A 22,931-nucleotide genomic window follows, 5' to 3' on the forward strand; every position below is an offset into this window, starting at 1 on the left:
AACCAAAAGACAAACGCTCTAGGACAAATCAACCACTTACTAAGGATGAGAGCTATAGAAAAGGTGCCGTCTATGGAACAAGGACAAGGATTTTACTCCAGACTTTTCCTGGTACCAAGAAAAGAAAACCAATGGAGTCCTATTCTCGACCTGTCCTCTCTGAACACATCTCATTGTTCCAAAATTCAAAATGCTGACCCTACAGCAGCTTCTTCCCATGCTGGGCAAGGAGTCTTGGCTGGTGACTCTAGATCTCAAGGAGGCATACCTGCACGTCCCTATACGACCAGATTGCAGAAGATACCTCAGATTTCTTGCAGGATCAGAGCATTATCAATTCTCAGCATTGCCCTTTGGCTTATCTACTGCGCCCAGAGTATTCACGAAATGCCTGGCATCAGTAATTGCTCATTGCAGGCTTCAGGGAATTCAAATTTATCCATACCTGGACGACTGCCTGATACAAGCGGACAACAAGATCAAATTAAGAAAAGACTTGGAAAAGGTTATTCACCTATTGCAAGCCCTGGGATACACAGTCAACATAAAAAAGTCAAGGCTGGTACCATCCCAAAGGATAACATTCCTGGGTGCAGAACTGGACACATCAAACCAAATGGCATTTCTCACAACAGAAAAGCAAAAGCAACTACCACTCTATTTCATGGCATTAACAACGCAGAACCAGCTTTTACAGCAAGGAAAGTCCTGCAAGCCCTGGGTTACATGGCATCCTGCATAATATTGATTCCACATGCCAGACTACATATGAGGAAGTTGCAATGGTACCTAAGGAATTTATGGTCTCAGCACAAGCACAGCCTAGAAACCCAAATTCCAATAATTCCATGCTTGAAGCAAGAATTCCTGTGGTGGGCTCAGGACTGTCAGTTGAACAGAGGACTACCTTTCCACAGCCCTCAACCAAGCCAGACTATCACCACGGACGCCTCAGACCTCGGTTGGGGGGCACACATGGTGGACAAGTGTATACAAGGCCTATGGACACAAGACCAGCTGAACCTACACATAAATCAAAAAGAGATGCTGGCAGTGAAACAGGCAATTCAGACCGTTTCTTCAACAAGGTCATTTGCTGATAAGGACGGACAACACTACAGTCATGTGGTATATCAACAAACAGGGAGGCACACATTCATATCCTCTATGCCGGATGGCAATGGACCTGTGGAATGTGGCCCTGAACCTCAACATTCAGCTCCAGGCCATATTTGTGCCAGGAAAAGAAAATATACTAGCAGACACCTTAAGCAGAACTACCACGGATGCCCACGAATGGATGCTGCATCCAGACATCTTCAAATCCATTACAAAGAAATGGGGGTACCAGAAATAGACCTGTTCGCATCCCCACACAACCACCAATTGAGGAAATTCTGCACAAGGACATACCACCCACTTGCTTGGAAGGTGGACTCCCTATCCTTCAGTTGGGAAAACCTGACAGCTTATGCATTCCCACCTCTTCCTTTGATGCACAAAGTGCTACTGAAGATCAAAGAAGATCACCCAAGGATCATCCTGATAGCTCCAGACTGGCAGAGGCAACATTGGTACCCGCTACTGAGGAGTATGTCTCGGGAACACGCATGGCCTCTACCTCTAGTTCCTTTGCTGCTAACACGGAACAACTTCAAGATCCTGCATCCAAACTTGGAAACACTGCAGCTAGCTGCTTGGAATATTACATAAAACAAAATAACCCAGATTTATCTCAGAGGGTTAAAGACATTATCCTGGAGGCTCGCAGACCTTCCACAAGGAAAACTTATTCAGCCAAATGGAAAAGATACCTCATTTGGAGTGCAGCAAAAGGAGAAAATGTATCATTAGCAAACATAGCTAACATCCTGGAATATTTAGCAGAACTTTTCCACAATGGCCTGTCTTACTCCTCCGTTAAGATTCATGCATCAGCAATTTCAGCAGAATACAACATGGATCCTCCAGTCTTCTCTCATCCTCTACTCAGGCAGTTTCTGAGAGGAATTAAAAATGTAAAGCCTCCAAGGAAGCCACCTTTGCCTACATGGGACCTGAACTTTGTGCTAGAAAAGTTAACACTTCCCCCTTTTGAACCAGCAGCAACAGTAGAATTACAGTTCTTATCTTGGAAAACTGCTTTCCTGCTTGCAATCACTTCAGCAAGAAGGGTCTCTGAATTACAGGCATTAATGGCAGTACAGCCTTTCCTTATCTTCCATCAGGATAGAGTGTCCTTGAGAACTAACCCTACTTTTATGCCAAAGGTGGTCTCCAGGGTATCATTGAACCAAGCAATCCATCTACCAACATTGTTCCCCAACCCACAGAACAGGGGGGAAAGACTACTACATACCTTGGATGTGCACAGGCAATTGCGCTACTACCTGGACAGAACCAAGAACAATAGAAAAACTGACCAGCTTCTGGTAGCATATGCAACAGGAATGGAAGGAAAAGCAATTTCAAAACAGACAATCTCAAAATGAATAGGAAATTGCATTAGATTTTGTTACTCTTTTCATGGAAAGACAACTCCAGAAAACATCAGACCTCACTCCACAAGGGCTACAGCCACTACGACAGCTTTCTTACGAGGAGTGGCTACCAAAGACATTTTAGAGGCTGCTACTTGGAGCTCCGTGCATACATTTGCCAAGCATTATAATCTACCTTTATACTCCAGATCCCGAGCAGGTTTTGCCACTGCTGTTTTGCAAGGGATCTTAACTACACCATAATCTTCTTAGTGCCTCCTCCCCCAGTTTGGCTATGGCATTCTACCCATATGTTAGGACTGCAGATGCAACCTTGTAGGACATAGTACAGTTTTGTACCTACCATAAATGTAGATGTCCGAGAGGTATGCATCTGCAGTCAGGATTACCCACCCTCCTTCCCCTCTGTGGTACTCCTAGGGTATTTGCCCATCTTGTAGCTAGCTGGGGGAATCTATTATGGTGTATTTGTTTGTATATATGTATATACAAGTTTATTTTTGTTTGCTCTCTACTGTTTGGAATCATTTGCATTTATCGAAATTTAGCCTTCCTAGAGGGCACCTGGCATCTGGGGCAAGAAACACTGAGGAAAATGGCATCGGCTGATGCCTTTATACCCAATTGACAGCAGCTATGACGTCGGGTGAAGTGCGACATCAGCCGAGGCCAGACCCAGACTTTGGAATCCGGCCGACCGAAGGGCTGCCTGAGGCAGGACAACCCATATGTTAGGACTGCAGATGCATACCTCTCGGACATCTACATTTATGGTAGGTACAAAACTGTACTTTTTGCATGCGAGACTAGTGAGACTTATGGATCTGTAGTTTCCAGGGTCTGTCGGTGGCCCATCATTGTGCAAAGGGATGACTTTTGCTGCTCTCCATTCTTGAGGCATGAAGCCTGTTTGGAGGCTACAGTTAGCAATTCCAGAGGTCCTGATAGGTCATGTTTCATGCTATTTAAAAGGCATCTTGGGATATTTTTGTGGCCCATTAATGCAGTATTCTTGGCCTTAGAAAGAAAATTAAAGACTTAATTTATTTAGTTATTTTGCATTTGTTGACCGGGAGTGTCCAGCTGGATTAAAAGTCCATTTTCAGTGGGGAAAAGCTCCAAGAGAGAAATTTTTTACAAAATATAGTTTTAAGGACAGACATTTGACATACAATTTCCAGAGAGACTTTGACATACATATTAACTAACAGGAATATCTTCAAAAATTTAATATTATATAACTAAGTTTAGGATTCCTGTGATAGATTTAGTATCAGAGTAAAAGCAGAGACGTAGAATAAGGCTCCGAGAGAGCAGATGATGCTCGCTGTAGTTGAGAAGGATAACAGATTGATTCACTGTATGTCTTCACCTGGTTTTAGTTGAGAAGGATAACAAATTGATTTACAGTACGTCTTCTCCTGGTTTCAGTTGCTTATGGAGAGCTTAACATTACTGGGGTATTTTCCCTAACTCCTGGAGAGATGGGATGAGCAGTAGATTACCAGTCCTAAGTGGGTACAGTACTATGGTTGGTTGGCTTAGCAGGCTTATTTACGTTAGGTGAAGTGGTCTGAGACATGAGCCAGGGGGGATACAGGAGCACAGTCGGTTATTCAAAAAGTGAGTTTTAACAAGTTTCTTGAACTGTGATGGGGATTTGTTGTCAGTTATGTGGGCAGGAAGGAATTCCAGGTTTTTGCTGTATAGTGGCTGTAGACAGACTTAACAGCTTCATTGTTATATTTGGTTACTTTGAGGAGGTTTTGTGTGCTAGACCTCAAGGGACTGGTGGTTGTATAGGGTTGCCAAAGATTTTGTAGGGCTGGTATGTTTTCTGTGTTGGATATTATTTTGTGGGTTAGTGATATTTGATTGAGTTGAAGTAGTAGTGGTAGTTCTAGCCAATTGAGTTAGTTAGGCATTCACAGTGATGTGTTCTGATGGGAGAGGTTGTAGCGAATTTGGCTATCTTATAACAACTATCAAGTAAGTTTGTCGGATTTGCTGAGATTTGAAGCATGGGGGAGGCATAAAGTAGGGTGTATAGTAGGCGAGTCCTTGCTGTTGTAGTTTTGGAGTGGTCAGTAAGAATTTTTATTGCGATACAGTAGGCCAAGTTTTTTATGTACTTTTTTATGGTTATAGACATATGTAGGACAAATCTAAGGTGATTATCTATTTCAACCCCTAAGAGTTTTGTATGATTTGTGGGTGTGATTATGGTCTTGTTAAAGGAGGAGATGAAGAATCAGTGGGAGCTTTGTTTTACTTTGGTTCAGAATGAGCCTTTGGTTTGTAATCCAGGTTTCTGCTAGAGAAAAGCATTCTTGTGTTAGGGAGTGAGGGATATCAATTGATTTGGCTGTGCATATTATGGTGGTATCTGCGTATTGCACTATTGAAGCTTTAGGAATACTGTTTGGGAACTGATTGGCGAAGAGGGTAAAAAAGTGGCCCCAGGATGGAGCCTTTGGGGTACTCTTAAGGAGACTGGTGGGGGGATTGGTTTTGCCACATAACAGCTTGTTTCCTTCCCTCTAGGTAGTTTTTTGAACCAGGAGATGGCAGGGGTGGTAAGGTTTAGAGTTGCTAGCGAAAGGAGTTTATTGTGGTTAACCCATATCAGATGCTTTGGACAAGTCAAGGAAGGTGGCAGATACAAGGAGTCTATGGTTTCTGAGAGTATTGACAATGTTGGTGAATTCTGTTAGTCCGTTGGAGGTGCTGTGGAGGGGTCTAAAGTCATGTTGTGTTGCTATTAGATTATTTTCTAGGACATATTTCATTAGTTGCTTGTGTATTACCCTCTAAAAGTTTAGATAAAGGGGGTAGTATGGCTACAGGGCGTTAGTTGAGTTCCACGGAGGTTCCCCCTTTATGTAGAGGGATGATGTGTGATATTTTCCATAGGTTGGGTACTATACACTCTGAGATGCATCTGTTAATTAGGATGGAGACAGGATATGATATGGCTTGTGCAGCCAGGTGGAGGTATTCAGTGGGTAGTTTATCTACAGCTAGAGACGTTGGTTTGAGCTTGCGGAGTAGTTTTTGAATGGATTTGGTTAGTTCTGGGTGGAAGCTGAACTTGGGGCAGTTAGTTTGGGTGGGGGTGGATTTGCAGGGGTGGGGATGTTGTCATAAGGTTATTTGTTTGCAAAGGTCTGGATGGTTTCTGTAAAGTATTTATTAAACTGAGTGGGGATGTCTTCTTGGTTATCTTTTTTGGGGTTGGGGTAGTTGTTTTACCTGGTTGTAGAACAGAGTTAATTGTTACCCAACATTTTTGTGGGTTGTCACAAAAAATGCCAGGAAAGCAATGTTTTCTAACTATCACTGTTTATTCACTTTAAACGCAAAAATAAAATACGTTTTTCGTTCCACTAAATTGCGAAACTTCAGAAAAAACACTCTACTCACAATGACGCTTATATTTATAACTTCTTAGGTACTTCCTACTAAATTGGTGCCAAAAATACATCAATTAGCAATTTAATTTACTTAGTTATTTTAACCATAAAATATGAAATACTATGAATTTAAATAAATCTGAATAAATATATATAAATAAATATTCCAAACTGCTCAAGTCAGTGAACAAATTTCAGTCAAGTACAGGCACACAAATTTAATTCCGAAAAACGGTTAAAAATTATTATTTTTAAAAAATATTTATATATATATATATATATATATATATATATATATATATATTTATTTATAAACATATATATACACACCCATACTTCATAAATTTCATAAATGATACCATTTCTATTAAAATTATGAAATAACCATTTATGAAGGTGCGTTTTTAACGAATCAAGTTGTATTATACTTTATACATAAATTTCCCATCTAATAACACAGCAAATTCATCAAAAATATCAGATTTATGACTTTTATAAAATTATAAATCAAAATCATATATACACTTTATAAATACATTATATAAATACATATATATAAAATAAATACTCTCAATACTAAAAAGACATTCATATATAAATATAAGTATAAATACAATATAAATAAAAATGTATAAATATTTATCTCATCTGACTTTTTAACTTTAACAAGCACATTATATTGCATTTGTCATTTAGACCTGCATTACACATAGGCATTAAGCCTGATTTGCCATAAAAGTTCAATTTTTCTCAAGCATTAATGATACAGGTCCACCTCTTTCATCTTGATTTAATTGTTTTATAATTTTAAACTTAAACTTATGACTAGGGAACATTATTATGTGTCTTGCTAAAGCATTTTCTTCTTTATGCTGATTTATACATCTTAAATGCTCCAATACCCTCTCCTTAAATTTTCTATCCGTCTTGCCAACGTAAAAACATGGACAAGCCTGGCATTGGGCTAAATATACGACTCCTTTAGTTGTGCAGTAAAATTTTCTTGTAATATTTATTTTGTATCCATTAACCACAATGCTTTTGCCCATCTCTACCACATGACAAATTGAGCAATTACCACATTGTGTCATTCCTACATTCTTTATAAAGGGATGTCTTTGTTTTTGAAACATTTGTTTAAAACTAATAGCCTTTCTCCACATTATCTTCGGTTTTGTCTGAATATCAAAGCCCAAAGTACTATCCCCATTAATCAGAACCCAATTTTTAAGTATAATCTCCTTTATATGCATGTAATTAGAACAAAAATTAAAAATACATGCCAAATTAAATTCATTACTAAGGACATTTTTAAAACATTTAAATTCTGATTATGGGGTAAATGTTCCTGTTCATTTAATCCACTAGAACACATTTCAGTTCTATTTGTTAAAATAGCAGTAAAAATCCCATTCATTCTTTTGGATGTCGCTTCAGTAATTATTTTTTCTATTAAATCTTCTGGATATGCCTAATTCAGAAACATGTTTTAAAACAATACATTCAGCTTGAAATTTCTGATCAGTTGTCACCATTCTCGCTGCTCGGACAAATTGTCCTTTTAGCACTGAATGTTTTTGATGTAGGGGGTGCGTACTGGAAAAATGCAAAAACTTATTTGAATAAGTTGGCTTTCTATAGATACTGGCTTCATACTTTATCAAAAATACATCTAAATAAGAAATAGATGCCGTGTCAAAAATATATGTGAAGTTCAAAAAATCAGTCTATTGATTCATCTCGTCGACCAATTTTGATGCCATTTCTGTGCATCTTTCAACTATTAAAAAGATGTCGTCAATAAACCTCACATAAAATTTCACCATATTTTGGAACAAGCCATTGGGAAAAAGATATGTATTTTCCCAAAATGACATTATTAAATTTGCATAGCTTGCACCACACGGTGATCCCATTGCCACCCCTTTTTTTTAATACAGTATTGCTTACCTAAGAAGTTATAAATATAAGCGTCATTGTGAGTAGAGTGTTTTTTCTGAAGAAGTTTCGCAATTTAGTGGAACGAAAAACGTATTTTATTTTTGCGTTTAAAGTGAATAAACGGTGATAGAAAACATTGCTTTCCTGGCATTTTTGTGACATTTGGTTTATTTTTCGAGTGATTTTTGTGGGTTGTGCCTGTGCTTGTCCTGTAACTTTTGGTAGCAAGATGTTTTGTCTGTTTTGATGAGTTTTTCAGCTTTGTTACGTAGTTCAACGTATATTTATTTGTTCAGTTGGGATTTACTGTTGAGGTAGTTGGTCCAGGCCTTTTCTTTTTTTGAGAAGGAATTTTGCGTCTGAGGTTAACCAAGGGTCATATTTAGTTTTAATTTTTGTTGTTCTGGAGGGGGGATGATGGTTAAGGGTGTTTAAGAAGGTAGCATTGAAATATAGTACAGCTTCATCAAGAGGTAGGTTTTTTAGGGAGGTTCAGTTGCACATTTTTAGGTCGTTTACAAAGTTGGAGCAGTTTCTAATTAGGTGCGTATATATTTGGATCAGTTGTGATTTTGATCTGAGTAAGAATGTGGCTTGGTGGTCACTCAGGGTGGTCTGGTAGACACCCTGCTAGGGATATCAGTGATGTGTGTGGGATACGAGTATGCAGTCTAGAGTGAATTGGTGTTTAGTTCTCTTGTCTGTTCTTGTGGGGGAAGTGACGAGTTTGGTTAGGCCATGTAGGTTAATATGGGAGAGTGGGTTATGACTGAAATAGTTTTGCCTGTCAGTATTAAGGTCTCCTAATACTATGCTTTCCTGAGGGGAGGGAGTTAGATATCCGGTCTAGGAGTTTTTCTGTAATGGGGATATCGTTTCCTGGAGGGGATGTAGCATCCTATGATGTTGATGTGTTTACTATTATGAAGTTTTAGTTTTGTTAGAGTGAGTTCAACTTTATTGCGGTCTGGTGTTATGTCTACGTAAGGATGAGGTGAGATTTATACACTATAGCAACACCCCCTTCCTTTTTTTTTTTTTTTAACCTATTCTATCACTATGAGTTATATTGTAACCTGGTGGAGTGATTTAATTGTTGTGGTTGCCTGGTTTAAGCCAAGTCTCTGTTAGTATGACTATCTCAGGTTGATAAAAGGAGAGTAGTGCATGAAGGTCATGGACGTTTAATATACTTCTGACATATAAATTTAAAATGAGGAGCGTAGATTTGTCTCTGAGTAGAGTATCATTCAGGTTGAGGGTTGGAGCTCCTAGATTTTGTGGGCCTGGGTTTGGGTGTATGTCACCACAGCTAATGAGTTGGGTTCTGAGGTAAAAATAGAGTTTGAGTAGTTTTAGGGTCTTAAAGTTCTTTATAGTTTGGGACTGGTTGTGTGATGGCTGTAATCTGTGTGCATAGTGGTGAATAAAGAAGGTTTGGTAGTGATATGGGACTAATTGAGTAAAAGGGTGTGTTTTAATAATAGTGGAAGTAGTTTTTCTTGGTATGTGGATAAAATTAAGTTGCTTTTGGTGGTTGGTGATAGAAGTTAGCAGTGGGAGGGTGGATATACCTAGGAGTAATAGTAAGAAGTTTATGTATGTGGGTTTGGGTAGTTTGGGCATGGTTTGGTCATGAGTGAGAGATCTGCTTGGGATGGGGGTGGGTGTGGTGAGTGATGAGTGGTGGTTGTGATTGTAAGGTAGTTAGATGGAAGACTGCTTTGCAGGATGTGGAATAGTGGAAGAGAAGGAAATGGGTACAGGGGTGGGGCAGATTCCATGATTGGTGGTTAGCATGAGGGGAGTGGCTAAGTTTAGTTGAAATGTAGCATTAGTGGGGGAGGGTGGAAATAGGGGGCAGGGAGAGGAGGCGGAGTAAGCCCAAGCACAGTGAGAGCAAGTGCAGCGGGGCTAACACTAACTCCAATTATATCCCTGGGCTTACTTGTTTCTTTCTTTGTACACCAGATGTATATTTTCACTTGTTTCTGTTTACACCGAATGTGTCTGTTTGGCTGTATTGTACTAGTTTTCATTTACTTATACTTATGCAGTCACACTGAAAAGGGTCTGGGGAAGTTTCCTCATCGCAAGCAGGCCAAAAGGTAACTTTCAAAATGGCGCCACTCAAGGAGACCAACTAATATAGACTAGTTAATGTGCATGGGGGAGGAGGGAGATACAAAATGAGGGAAGGTATAACCAGAAAAAGCAGATAGAGATTTGGCCCGCCCCCTCACAGAAGACTGCAAAGAAAAGCAATCAGCATAAGAAGTGGAAGCCTTGGAGCTGTAATGTAAGTGTAAGCAAGGCAGAAGCAGGAAATAGATGTGTAAGCAGTTAGTTACAGAAACACTACTTTATGGCCTTGGTGTGCAAGTAATACAAAGGAAGGTATATCTATCTAGGGGACAAAATACACCAAGTAAATGGTACTTGCCTTACTTTACAAGTATTCAGTACTCTAGTGACAGCGGGGGGGGGGGTTGTATTTGATGGTATTTCCCGAGGAAAGGTCGAGGAGGAGACATTGGTAAAGTTGGAGCTGAATTTATCGGCTTGTAGGTTTTCTATATCCTCTGGTTCAGTATCGGTGACTCCATTTACAATGAGCTCTTCAAATAATTGTATTGCCTTTCAGGCTGCGACTTAGCTGAAGAATGTTTTGTGGTTGTCCTTTGCCTGGGAGGCCAAATTTACCTGAAATTTGACTTTGGTATACTTTTTGTCCTCTTGAGTTTGTATAGTTTGAGAGTGCTTTTATCCTGCTGGTTGCTGCACCTCCTAATTTTCACCATGAATTTCTTCCTTTTGTTATACAGCTTATTGAGTTTGTGATTCCACCAGTGTGGCTTTTTTGTACTACTTCCTGGAGGGTGCAGCTGCCTCCGTGCATCTATAAACATGCTTGTATTGGGTTTCTTTGAACAGTTATGCATAAGCAGTTGTGTTCTAAGGGTTTATGAGGGCTTGAAATTTTGCCAGGTTATCACTTAATAGTAGGAAGATAGCCTTGGACTACCTGAATATTCCAGGTTTAGCTGGGGGTCCAGGTTTTATTTTAACTTCAAAGGAGACCATTTTGTGGTCTTATCTTACCAGGGAAGCATTACACTAGGGGGTGTACAGCACACTGCCGTGTTAGTGAGGGCCAGATCCAGTATGGTTGCTCCTCTGGTTGGTGTATTGACAGTATGATCCAGGGAGTTTGTCTTTACAAAATCCAATAATTTCTGTGCCTGTTGGTTTGGTGTTTTATAGACTTCCCAGTTAATACTGAAGTAGTCACCCATGAATATGGTATTGGGTTGGATGGTGAATGTTTCTAGTAAGTTTAAATGCATGGTATGGGTTTCATGGGTCTTAGAGGACAACCCATAGCTTGCAAGAAAGTGCCATTGGATTTTACATGTGGTGATTTGAACATGGAGCAGCTCAAGGGCATGATCCTGTTTGACCAACTTTGAGGTATATTTGTTTTTTATGTAAATCGAGAATGTGTGGAAGGCATTATAACCTTGCACTGCCAGTGTGTTCTCCTCTTTAAGCCATGTCTCATTGACCACAACGATGTCAGCATACTAGGGCAAAGAGAGCTTCTAGGGGCTGGTTATTTGCTTAGACTGGTTTTCATTTACTACGTTGGAAGTACTTTGGCATTGCCTAAAAAAGGCACTATGGGAGAAGTCAGTGTTAGCTAATATTTGAAAGCCTAGAGGGGGGTACAGACCATCCTTGGCAAAGCATAGTGGTCTATTGAGCATCTCTTTCCATCCTGACAGATATTGCACCCCCTTAGAATGACACCAGAAACTAAGCCAATTATTAAAGTCAGTCACCTTTTTATTTGTGTTGTGGCAACATCCTTGTGGAAGGCAAAATGTTGCTCAATGTTAAGCTCACACCAGCCTGGGACACGCATTCCAAGAGCTCCATGATCTTTGTCTTATAGTCTAGGGAGGTATGCCTCAGGCTGTTTACATCCACATGGACTGTGACTCATACTAGTACTTGTGGTCCAATGACCTGTTTGTCCGTAATGTGGCGGATCCTAGCTGCTGATAAGCAACTGACTGACTTTTCATCTCACTTAGCCTGATGAGCGGGGATATCAGTATGCCTCATGGAGGCTCCAGTGACCAAAATGTTGGATTGTATGGTGGCTTGCCTTATGGGCTTAGAAGTAGAAGCTCCATGAGATGTGGCTGTATGTGTTGATGTGGGTGGTGTTTTGAATGACTGCATTTGGGGCTGCTGAAGGTGCTTGTTATGTGTACTTAATAGATTTTGGGGGTTTAGGAAGGTTAGGTTACACTTAAGTGGCTCAGCATATGCAAGTCTGTTGGCTTTGAATTTTGTTTGGGGGGTGCAGTGTGTACTACTGACAACCTTATTGATATTAGGAGTAGTTTTGTGTGAGAGCTTTGCCTCCAGTGACATTGTATAAATACATGTCTCGCATACCATGTCAGTTTGAGAATTAACTGGTCCTCAGTAAACACGAGGCAAGTTCTGCATGGTCTCAGGATGCCCATATCCACCAAGCTGGTAACTGAGATGGTGGGAAAGTTCTTATCCATGTCAACAGATCTTTTTTATTGACTAGGGAGTTGGAGTGAAAACATAAAGAAATGTCAGGACTATCCGGTTTGTCTCTCTGGGTACCGTGCTTGTCACTGCAAACAGTCGTCCGGTGTTCAGCTAGATATTGGGAAACTGAAATCATGCTTTTTCAGGAAAAATGTTACTCAAGGTGTCTGTACGAATCCCTGACAAACACTTGAGGGGAAACTAGTATGTAGACTGAAAATTTTAAGGATGAAATATTTAGGCAGATATTCTTAAGTTAGAAACAAATCTAGCAATACTTGGTTTGTCAAGAATGATGAAAAGAGGGGAGTTGTGTGAATGGCTATTGCCTGGCTACTACTAGTGCTGGTCTCACCATAGCTTCACTGTGTTGGGATACAATGCTGCTTTGCTTCTCTCACCAGAAGAAAAACATTAGCAATAATCCCAAGATGAGAAGCAGGTCACAGCCTGTTTGTGATCCACAGTCTTGTCCCAGGTGATGAAAGTGTCTGTAGACTTGTAGACTTTTCCTGATAAATGCCTTGAATAGCAGCCAGACCAGTCAGGAATGTCAAGCACAGATACTTGCTGCCCAACCAGAAATACTGGGGAATCAGTGCAATGTTTCTCTCACCAGGAGCAGGATATAAACACAAATTATAAGCAGTCACCTATGAAGTAGTTATTAGGCTTTGCGGTGATCAGCACTCTCCAGGAAATGTCCCTGTCCTGTTTTTTTTTTAAAGGAGAAAACAGAAGCTGAAATTCCAAGCTGACTGCTGAGAGGTAGAATCTGGGCTCTCCAATAATTGGTGGTCTTGCAATAGATGTTGCAGATCTTAAAGGTAAGATGAAAAAAAATGGGCCAGTATCCTAAGCACTACAGTGGGCAATAAGCAATTAGATAATGAAAGAGTTGGTAACAAGTTTTAGATGTCTAAGTGGAGAGCCATTCATTTTAAAAGAGGCAAGATACAGTGGATATAAAAAGTTTACACACCCCTGTTAAAATGCCAGGTTTTTGTGATATTAAAATTTAGACCACAATAAATAATTTCAAAACTTTTCCCACCTTTAATGTGACTTTTATAACCTGTACAATTCAATTGAAAAACAAACCTGTTGGGGGTAAAAATATAAAAAATAAAAAACGTACAGTAAGCTGCTTGCATAAGTGTGCACACTCTTAAACTAATACTTTGTTGAAGCACCTTTTGATTTAATTACAGCATTGTCTTCTTAGGTAGGAGTCTATCAGCATGGCACATCTTGCCTTGGCAATATTTGCCCACTCTTCCTTGCAAAAGCACTTCAGATCTGTCAGATGGCGAGGGCATCTCTTGTGCATAGCTGTCGTCACCCCACAGATTTTCTATTGGATTTAGGTCTTGGCCATTCCAAAACTTTAATTTTCTTCTGGTGAAGTTATTCTTTTGTTGTTTTGGATGTATGCTTGGGGTCATTGTCATGTTGAACGGTGAAATTCCTCTTCACATCTTCAGCTTTGTAGCAGACACCTGAAGGTTTTGGGCCAAAATTGACTGGTATTTGGAACTGTTCATAATCCCTTCCACCTTGAATAAAGCCCCAGTTCCAGCTGAAGAAAATCAACCCCAAAGCATGATACTGCCACCACCGTGCTTCACCGTGGGGATGGTGTGTTCTTTTGCTGATGCAAAGTGTTTTTGCGCCAAACATACCTTTTGGAATTGTGGCCAAAAAGTTTAACTTTGATCTCATCAGACCATAACACATTTTCCCACATGCTTTTGGGAGACTTGATGTATTGTTTTGCAAATTTTAACCAGCCCTGGATGTTTTCTGTGTAAGAAAAGGCTTCCGTCTTGCAACCCTACCCCCATAGTCCAGACATATGAAGAATACGGGAGAGTTTTGTCACATATAGTACACAAGTACTTGCCAAATATTCCTGCAGCTTTTTCAGTGTTGCTGTAGGTCTTTTGGCAACCTCCCTGACCAGTTTTCGTGTTGTCTTTTCATCAATTTTGGAGGGACGTCCAGTTCTTTGCAACGTCACTGTTGTCCCATATTTTCTCAACTTTTGATGACTGTCTTCACTGTGTTCTATGGTATATCCATTGCTGTGGAAATGTTTTGTATCTGTCTCCTGACTGATACCTTTCAGCAATGAGATCCCTTTGATGGCTTTGTAAGCTGTCTGTGACCCATGGCTTTTACTGTAGAAGGCAACTTAGTAAATGTCAGGAAAATCCTACTAGGACAGCTGAACTTTATTTGGGGTAAATCAGTCTCTAATTGATGGCAGGTGTGTACCCAAGAAGACTGACTACTGTAATTAAATCAAAAGGTGCTTCAACAAAGTATTCGTTTAAGGGTGTGCACACTTATGCAACCAGCTTATTGTGCGTTGTTTATTTTTTATATTTTTCCCCCCAATATATCTGTTTTTCAATTGAATTGTACAGGTTATAGGTCACATTAAAGGTGGGAAAAGTTTTGACATGATTTATTGTGGTCTCGTTTTTTTATATCACAAAAAATGGCATTTTAACAAGAGTGTGTGCACTTTTTTATATTCATTTTAGATGAAAGGGAGTGGGCACTTTGTATTCTGGTTCTGTGGAGTACAGTAGGATGGCCAGTCAATTTAAATAGTTGGAGTGTTTTTACAAAATAATTTTTGCTTACAACAGCCAGTAAAAGGAGAAAGGGAAGGCGATATGGAGTCTAAGTAAGGGCAGGCAACTAGAATGACAGTTGTGCCTAAGAGCACAAGGCACCAAGGAGAGTGAGAGAATTCAAGTAAAACACAATGTAAAGAAAACTCACACTATACAAAATAGAAAGCAGTAAAGCAGGAAGCAAAAGCAAACTAACATTTCAGTCACGGCAAGTTGTAGCAGAGTCTGGGTTAGCTTTTCCAGTAAAGTTTTGAAATGTTTTATTTTACCCGTTAGAAGGTTTAGTTCTAGCTCCACCCTCAGTTCACAGATAAATAACTTTCATTGACCTGTTCTAACTTTTGTGTGACTGACGAGACAGCTGTGGTCTGTTTCCTAGTTTTAATATGCAATTAAAAGTAGAATACAAGTAAAACAGTGCAAGGAAGGCAAATCACATTATGAAAAATAGCAGAAGGCAATAAAGTGAGAAAAAAGCAAACTAACCTTTCCCTCATAGCAATTCATGGCAGTCTGGTTGAGCTTTTCCAGTAATTGCCAATTACAAGGCTAGCTGCCTTAATGGGCCATTCTAAGCCTATCCAATTTCCATACCAAGGTAAGAATCAAACGCTGTACCTTGTGTCTGTAAGTCAGACACATTAACCATTATATCAGGCGCATTTGAAAAGTGTTGAGTTGTTACAGAAGGATTTTCCAGAACCTACACCCATTCTTCCTTGTGTGTAACTGCCTGCAGTTTTCCTGATAGCTTCCCCTAGAAAGGCACGTCACATATATACAGTTTCTCAGTCTTTTAAACCTTTATACACTATTTCCAAACCTGACTCGGCAGCTGTAGCAGGGTCTTTGGAACGAAAATGACGGACCAAAACTCACAAATTTAAGAAATGTTAGCTGTTATAAATGTGGCCTCAACCATTTGTGGTCTCCAGGACATCTTAGTCTGTTTGGCAACAGAACAGTGGTGTGCAGTAAAACAAGCAAGTGGGAACCTGGTCTTACCTTCTTTGCAGAGAGTAGCTGTGGTAGCTTGGGATAAAACCTTTCAGCACAGTTTCACTGTACAGGCGTCTTGCATACTGTTTAAGCACAATTTTGTGGCGGTCAAGATGACCAGGACCAGAACCAGACCTTCATGAATGAAAACTGAATCGGGGGGGCTTACAGTAATTGGGAACACTTGAAATAATTTTTTTCCTTCACTTTCAACAACCAGATAACAAAATTCTTCACCAGGATCTAGCAAGAAGGCCTGGAAGTCAGATGCTGTTAAGTTTTTTTAATGACAGGAATGTTCTAACATGCTTCTTTGCCTTTTCTCTTAAAATTCGGTGTCATTCTGAATATTCAGAAGTAGACTCCAAATGTCATTGTAGCAGCGCCTTTCTGGCCCAGGCAGCTGTGGTTCTCCCTTTTGGAAATGAAGAGGTGCAATTACCACAAGCTTCCTCACTGATAGAATTTGCTTACATGACACGGGGGGGGGGTGATGCATCCTGACCCCAAACAACAAATGTCTAGATGGTAAGGAAGGTTTTTAATACATTTTAGGCATTTTTTTTTCCTTTGAGAATGTTCAATGGGTATTAATGGAGGTAAGAAAGCCTACTAGTATAAAATCATCTATATGCAAATGGAAAAGGTTTTCTGGTTGGTTTCAGCAAAATAACCAATACCCATTCAGGGCTAGTGTTTTTCTTGTTTTGCAGTATGCGAGAGTTACTGTTGTATGGCCTTGTCTCATTCCTCTCTCAAGGTTAATTTTTCAGCCATTTCAGCTTGTCTGCCCATCGATCTCACTATTTCAATGAATTGTCATGTCAAAATGCTTTTGAAAGGGGGTTATGTAAGACACTTAAAAGAATACTGGTCAATCTCCTTGGGATCTTGATTTTGTGTTAGAAAAGCTAACGGTTGTCTGTCTGATCCAGATCATCTGGCTGACTTGTTTTTCACATGGAATACGGTCTTACTGAGTGCTGTGACCTCTGCAAGAGAAGTATCCAAGTTGTGTGTGCTTATGGTGGTTCAGCCTTCTCACTTTTCCACAGGGACCGGGTTTCTTTGAGAAGTAATCCTTCCTTTATGCCTAAAGTGGTATCCATGTTTCCTTTTAAGCCATCAATCTCCCTCTATTCTTTTCTGCCCCTAAGTATAACGTAGAAAACATACTTCATACCTTAGATGTCCACTGACTGCTGTGGTGCTATTCTGATAGAAGAAAATGTTTCCAAACTTCCAGTTACCTTTTTGTAAAGGTAAGATGGACAACCTGTCAAATGCAGACTATTTCCATATGGTTGAAGCTACTACCTTTTTATTACCACAACAAAACTTTTCCAGGCATGGTCAAGGCACACACTACCAAGGCCTTGGCTTAATCTATGGCTTTTTGGAACTGGTTGGATTTAAAGTATTCTAGAAGCAGCAACTTGGTCCTGTGCATATTTTACAAAATACTACAAACTAGATTGTTTTTCATCTCTAGGACAGGCTTTGCGGGACCATTTGCCAGGTACTCCTGGACCCTCATCCTTCCTCCACCCAGTCATGTTAACTTGCAGAAACCTGCTCATATAGATTATGCTACTGCTGCAGAGATTTTTTGTAAAGAAAATACAGTTGTAAGTTAACTTAGGATAGCAGTAGATAGATTCTTCATGTCAGAGTACCTCACTAGCCCTCTTTTAAGAGGAACCTGGATGACTGGATGGGAAGCAGAAAAATGTACCTCTGGGATCTGTCCTATGTCCCTGCTGGACAAGGAAAACAGGTGCTGACTTTGTGGGAACATGGGTGGTAATCTTGTCTAGGCTTATAAGGACCTCCAGGCCAATAACCTAGTATCGTCCTGTGAACCTATGTTCAAATTCACTGCTTAATTGTCTAAGCATTGCAAATAGCATTAGTGTAATTTAACATGTTTAAACCTTTGTAGTAATGTTGAGTCACTGTAATATGTTTTACTTGGGTTTTAGATTTATGTATAATGATGTCTGTTACCACTTTGATTTCATATTTTGTTGCCTTTTGCGTCCATCTCCTAGGCTGAGCCTGAAATTCATTCGAGTCAATGTTCTTTGTCAATAGAAAGATGATGCAGAATACAGCTAAAGTGTCAAGTGGGTGGGGGTGCATGGGAGGACATTTAATACCCCTAGGCTGTTCTGGAGATGACCACAGTGAAGTCAGTTTGCTGTGCCTATCACTTAAAAAGGGGAGTGGGGATGCACTCTTATGCACAGCACTGTAGAAGACCAAAGAAATGAGATTGGTCCATCTGTGTCCAATTTACCACTACCTTATAGAATTTGACAGCGGATTTTAACTAGGAAGAGGTCCATGACATGAAGATTAGGAGGTTCAGCCAGCCCAGGTCTTTGTGTCATAAGCCGGTAAGCCTGAATAAGCACATGTATCTAATTCTGCATGCCATGTTGCCGCGGATTGTGAGGTGCTTTATATCAGTAGTTTCAAAATAGCGAGATGGGCTGAGATTGTAATTAGACATGTCTTTTATGTTTTGTGCCTAATCAGTTTGTCAGGTCATTTAACACTTGAGCTATTGTACTGCAATAAAGCATTTCCTATCTAGACTGCAGCCTCCAGCCATGCACTTAGGAGAGTAATTGATTTTCCGGTAATAGTGGCTAATCCATAATTTGGCGCAACTTTTTTTGTCAGTGTGATCCTGATATGAGCCTTGGCATATGCATGCTATTGTTGGCAACAACTCTTGTATAGTTTGCCATAGTCAAGTAAGAATACTTGGAAGTATGGATTGGGGTTCCTACAGTTGTAATCACCCTGGATGTTTTACTGTTTGAAATTCAACCTAATCGTAGAACTACTGAAGTACACCATAATGTTAAATATAATTGTCTATGAGGGGACCTTTGTTAATGGGTCACTGGAACCCTCCTGATGTGTCCTTCTGTTAGATGCATCCTCTGTTTCAGAAGGTGCTGTTGGTATTGCCTAAATTGGGCAACCATACATGTCCTTGCAGACTGTTTATACCCCAACCACTAAGTGAACTTAACTGCAAAGTAAAAAGTGGTAGACTCAAAGGACTGGGCATGTTTCTATCATATTGCCCCCCCCCCCCCTTTAGAGGAGAAATTTCAGTTGAAGTTGAACTAGAATGGAATAGTGAATTAATCCAATTCTAGCTGAACTGAGAGAGGGGGTTCCCTAGTAGGTCAACTTAGAGTTCTCTAGTAGACAAGCTGATGTTGTAAAAACATGTCATAAATTAAGAAATTTACAGCAATGCAAGTCTGAGCATATTGATAACTGTCTCATCCACCTGCCTTCCTTTAAAGCTTGAATGAGGTTCATTATTTTGTGACCTTTCAAGCCTTTTCTCTGATTCCTGTGTCCACTTTCTTGTGCTTTGTCAGTAGAGGATATAGTGATGTTTTAGCTTGTGACACTATCATTAGTGGTGACTAAGTTGCAGAATGTTTAAGGGGAGAAGGCAACGTTTATGAAGAAAGCTGTGATTAGCGATAAGAGCATCATCAGGGAGCAGTGTCCAGTGACATGGGAATCTCCTAACTGAAATGCTTTTAAAGATGTAGAGTTCATATTTAATGGTCTTTTTCCAGTTCAGATTATTTGGTAGCGTGCACTAGTTAGAAAAACAGAAATATGTGCCTCTAACCTTCTGTTTAGATACTTATTTTCCCCTGTCACATTTTTATGAAATAAGGATCCAGTGGTTTTGATGCTTTTTAAAGTGTTTGGTGTCTATTGGATTAACAGACCTCGATATTTCCTTTTGTAATGAGAGTACTGCCCTTTTCTATATAGCTATATATAATTTCACTTAACATTTTTCCAGGCACAATCTTTTAGGTCATTTTATAAAAATATGCAATTTTAATGCCATCAGGTAAGTGAAATAATCTTTTAGACCCAAAGGGAGGGGGGAGGCTGTATTTGTACATTTAAGTATTTTGCTTAAATGTTTGCTCTGTGTTCCACATTGTCAACTAGCCCCGCAATCCCACACAGTTGGTCTGTTTGCTCCTCTTAAAGGCAAGAGAAATTTGTCATTCCCTGGCCTGCATATCAGAGGGTGGGTGCCACTATCGTTCTTCAGAAATTGAGGAATTTGTCCTTAAATTGTAGCATTTCCCACTGCCTACGCCTAGTAGCATTATTAAGGTTCAGCATGTGCTTGTCGCACACATTTGTAAAGGATGCAACTCTTCAGAAGGCCCTTGCTTCCCCTGAAGCAAGCTTTCCTGGTTGGTCCCCTGTCTCCACTGGGGATTTCTATCATGGGATGTATATCCTGAACATGCACACACCCCCCACTACTACTGAGATAGGTGAAAAGGTATGAAGGCATTGATTCATCCTTTATCTCCATCTCTCACCAGTTTCTTCAGTGGCTGGTTCACTAGCCAAACCTGGGTTATAATCAAGGGCCTACTCCTGAGGACAGGGCCAACATTTTGCATTCTGCCTCCTGTGAAGATCACCCATTTGGCTAAGACTGTTTATCCTTTTTTTTTTTTTTATGAGGGATGTGCTTGGTACTGTATGGGAGGCTGGAACCACCCATGGAGAGCCCATCATAAGAGCGGCCATGGGGTTGTTTGCTCATGCTATAATCTTGGTAGGCTCAGGCAAGTACTAGGCTGTCAGTCTGTTGACCGTTTTAAGCCTTGCCCCAAAAAAAAAAAAGCTATTCAGAACCTCCTCCTAGCCTTAAGCAGATCAAGAAGAAGATACACCAGCAGAGAATTTAAGGCTGCCCATCCAGTTATCTAGGTTTACCTTGAAGGTGGCAGGGGTGCTGCTGTGCTTGACTTATAGTGAAAGTTTGTTCCAGAGGTGAAGAAGATACGTTGGTATATGGGTGTATTATGCCAGCATGTCTTATTTATATACCAGTGAAGGTTTTGTTCCTTTAACAGAGCGTGTGAAGTTCCATTAGTTCTGTAAAGAAATAGGATGCCAAATAGTGTTGGAGCATTCATGGTTCGATAGGCTAGAAACAGGTCTGTACAAGGTGTCTGTAAGAGAGAGTAAAAAGAAATTGCTGCCAGTTTCTTTTGATAACTAAAGATCAGTGGCTTCAAAAATCTGAGTCTGAGGCCTCTGAAGTTGTGACATGTTTAAACAATGTCAAAATGTGTATTCAGTAACTGCTCTGATAAGAAATGAGTAAAGGGGTGTTAAGACTACTTTGGATCTTGTGGAGATGCCTTTGGAAATTTGATGGGCCTTATTAAAGACTTTACGATCTATTGTTAAGACATAATGGTCAAGTGATAAGGAATTTATCAGCAAGTGCCAAGTTCTCTTACAGCAGTGTCTGATTGGAAGGGTGCATCTCCTGTATAGTAGGCGAAACAGGTTTTTGTTTACCAAAATGAGTTATGCTGCAGTTTTGCATTTAATTTGAGTCCATTGTGCTTGCACCAGTTAACATCTAACCCATTCTAGAGCAACCGAGTCATTTGAAAATCAAATAACTGGATGTTCGTTTTTCAAATGACTCAGAGTTGCCCCAGAATGGGTTAGATGTTAACAAAACGGACTCCTACGGCAGATAGTCTTCCAGTCTTGCTCACACCTAGTGAGGGTCACCTTGACTTTAGACCCGAAAAGGGACGAGCCATCAAATGGGGTATTAATGAAGGAAGACTTGAAGGCTTCTGCAAAGGAGCAAAAGCACATCCAGGAATGTCTTCTAAGAGCTATTGCTGATCCCGCTGCCCGACTTGAACCATCAGCTGCATAAGAAATGAGCCGCATGGACGAATTAACTCTGAAATTAAGGGTCTTGAGCTGGGCTGTCACCTTATCAAAGACACCTTCAGCTGTACTACCCTGCAGAGCATCTCCAAGCTCTTTTAGGAGATCTCTCTGAAGCCGGGTAAAATGTGTAAAATAGTTGAGCGATTGCATAGCAAAAGTTGCTGAACTAAAGATGTGTTTTCCATACCTGTCCATCGTCCTGGAATCTCTCTTGGGAGGATGGACAGTAGAAGAGGTTTCAGACATCTTTCTTGGTGGCCGCCACCACCATGGCATCAACCGGCACTCCCTTGTTAAGGAACATTTTGTCTTGGGGTGAAGTAATAAATTTGTTGGGCCTCTGAGGGACAAGTTCCACAGTATCAGGAGACTCACATGCCCTTCAGGCAACCAACTCCATGAGTTCATCGAAGGGTGGAGTCACCCAGGAGGTGGAGGATTGAAACCCGAAGACCTTCAGGAGCACCAACTCATCAGTAGGGCTAACAGACTGCCAGTCACCCCTCTGCTTCAGGACTTCAAGGATATCCGCAAAGGAGATATTCTCCTAGGGAGACCGTGGGAACCCTTCTGACTCTAAATCGGTGTCTGATGTAAGAGACTCATGTGGGTAGTCCAAGTGCCTCCTCTTGCAAAGCTTCTTCCTGAGAACCTCATCGATGGGAGCTTCTGGTGAGGTCTCAGCAGAACAGGGGTCACCCAATGGGACTGTTAGGCACTGGGTCTCTATGCTTTACAGGGACCTGCGATGTAGAGGCAGAAATGGCACTTTAGAGGAGGAGTAGGAAGGTCCTGATGACGTAGGAGTCTTTGAGGACATACCCATGTGCCAGAATGAAGGCGAGATGAACAACTAATGGAATGTTATGGTAAGTACATAATTTCTTTTTTGCAGTAGTCTGCAAACTTAACCATAGGCTAGGATTGCTGGCCTTAAGGTCTATGAATTATGTTTCATATAGGAGAGGGCCCAAAACTGAGCCCTGTGGTATACACTGGTAACTGTTTTTGCTTTCAGAAGTGGCATCTGTGACTTGTAACCACATGGTTTCTATCCG

The 22,931-nt window shown here is 40.4% G+C and overlaps 1 protein-coding gene across 1 annotated transcript in view; it reads left to right on the forward strand.

Moving 5' to 3' along the window:
* DDX4 (DEAD-box helicase 4) overlaps positions 1 to 22,931 on the forward strand; it is a 2,434,953-nt gene that overhangs the window by 1,897,115 nt on the left and 514,907 nt on the right. The gene's annotated exons all lie outside the window — the stretch shown is intronic.

The sequence above is a fragment of the Protopterus annectens genome, chromosome 2.part2 (assembly GCF_019279795.1).
Source record: "Protopterus annectens isolate FY-2018-M chromosome 2.part2, PAN1.0, whole genome shotgun sequence".
In the NCBI taxonomy this organism is placed as follows: domain Eukaryota; kingdom Metazoa; phylum Chordata; order Ceratodontiformes; family Protopteridae; genus Protopterus; species Protopterus annectens.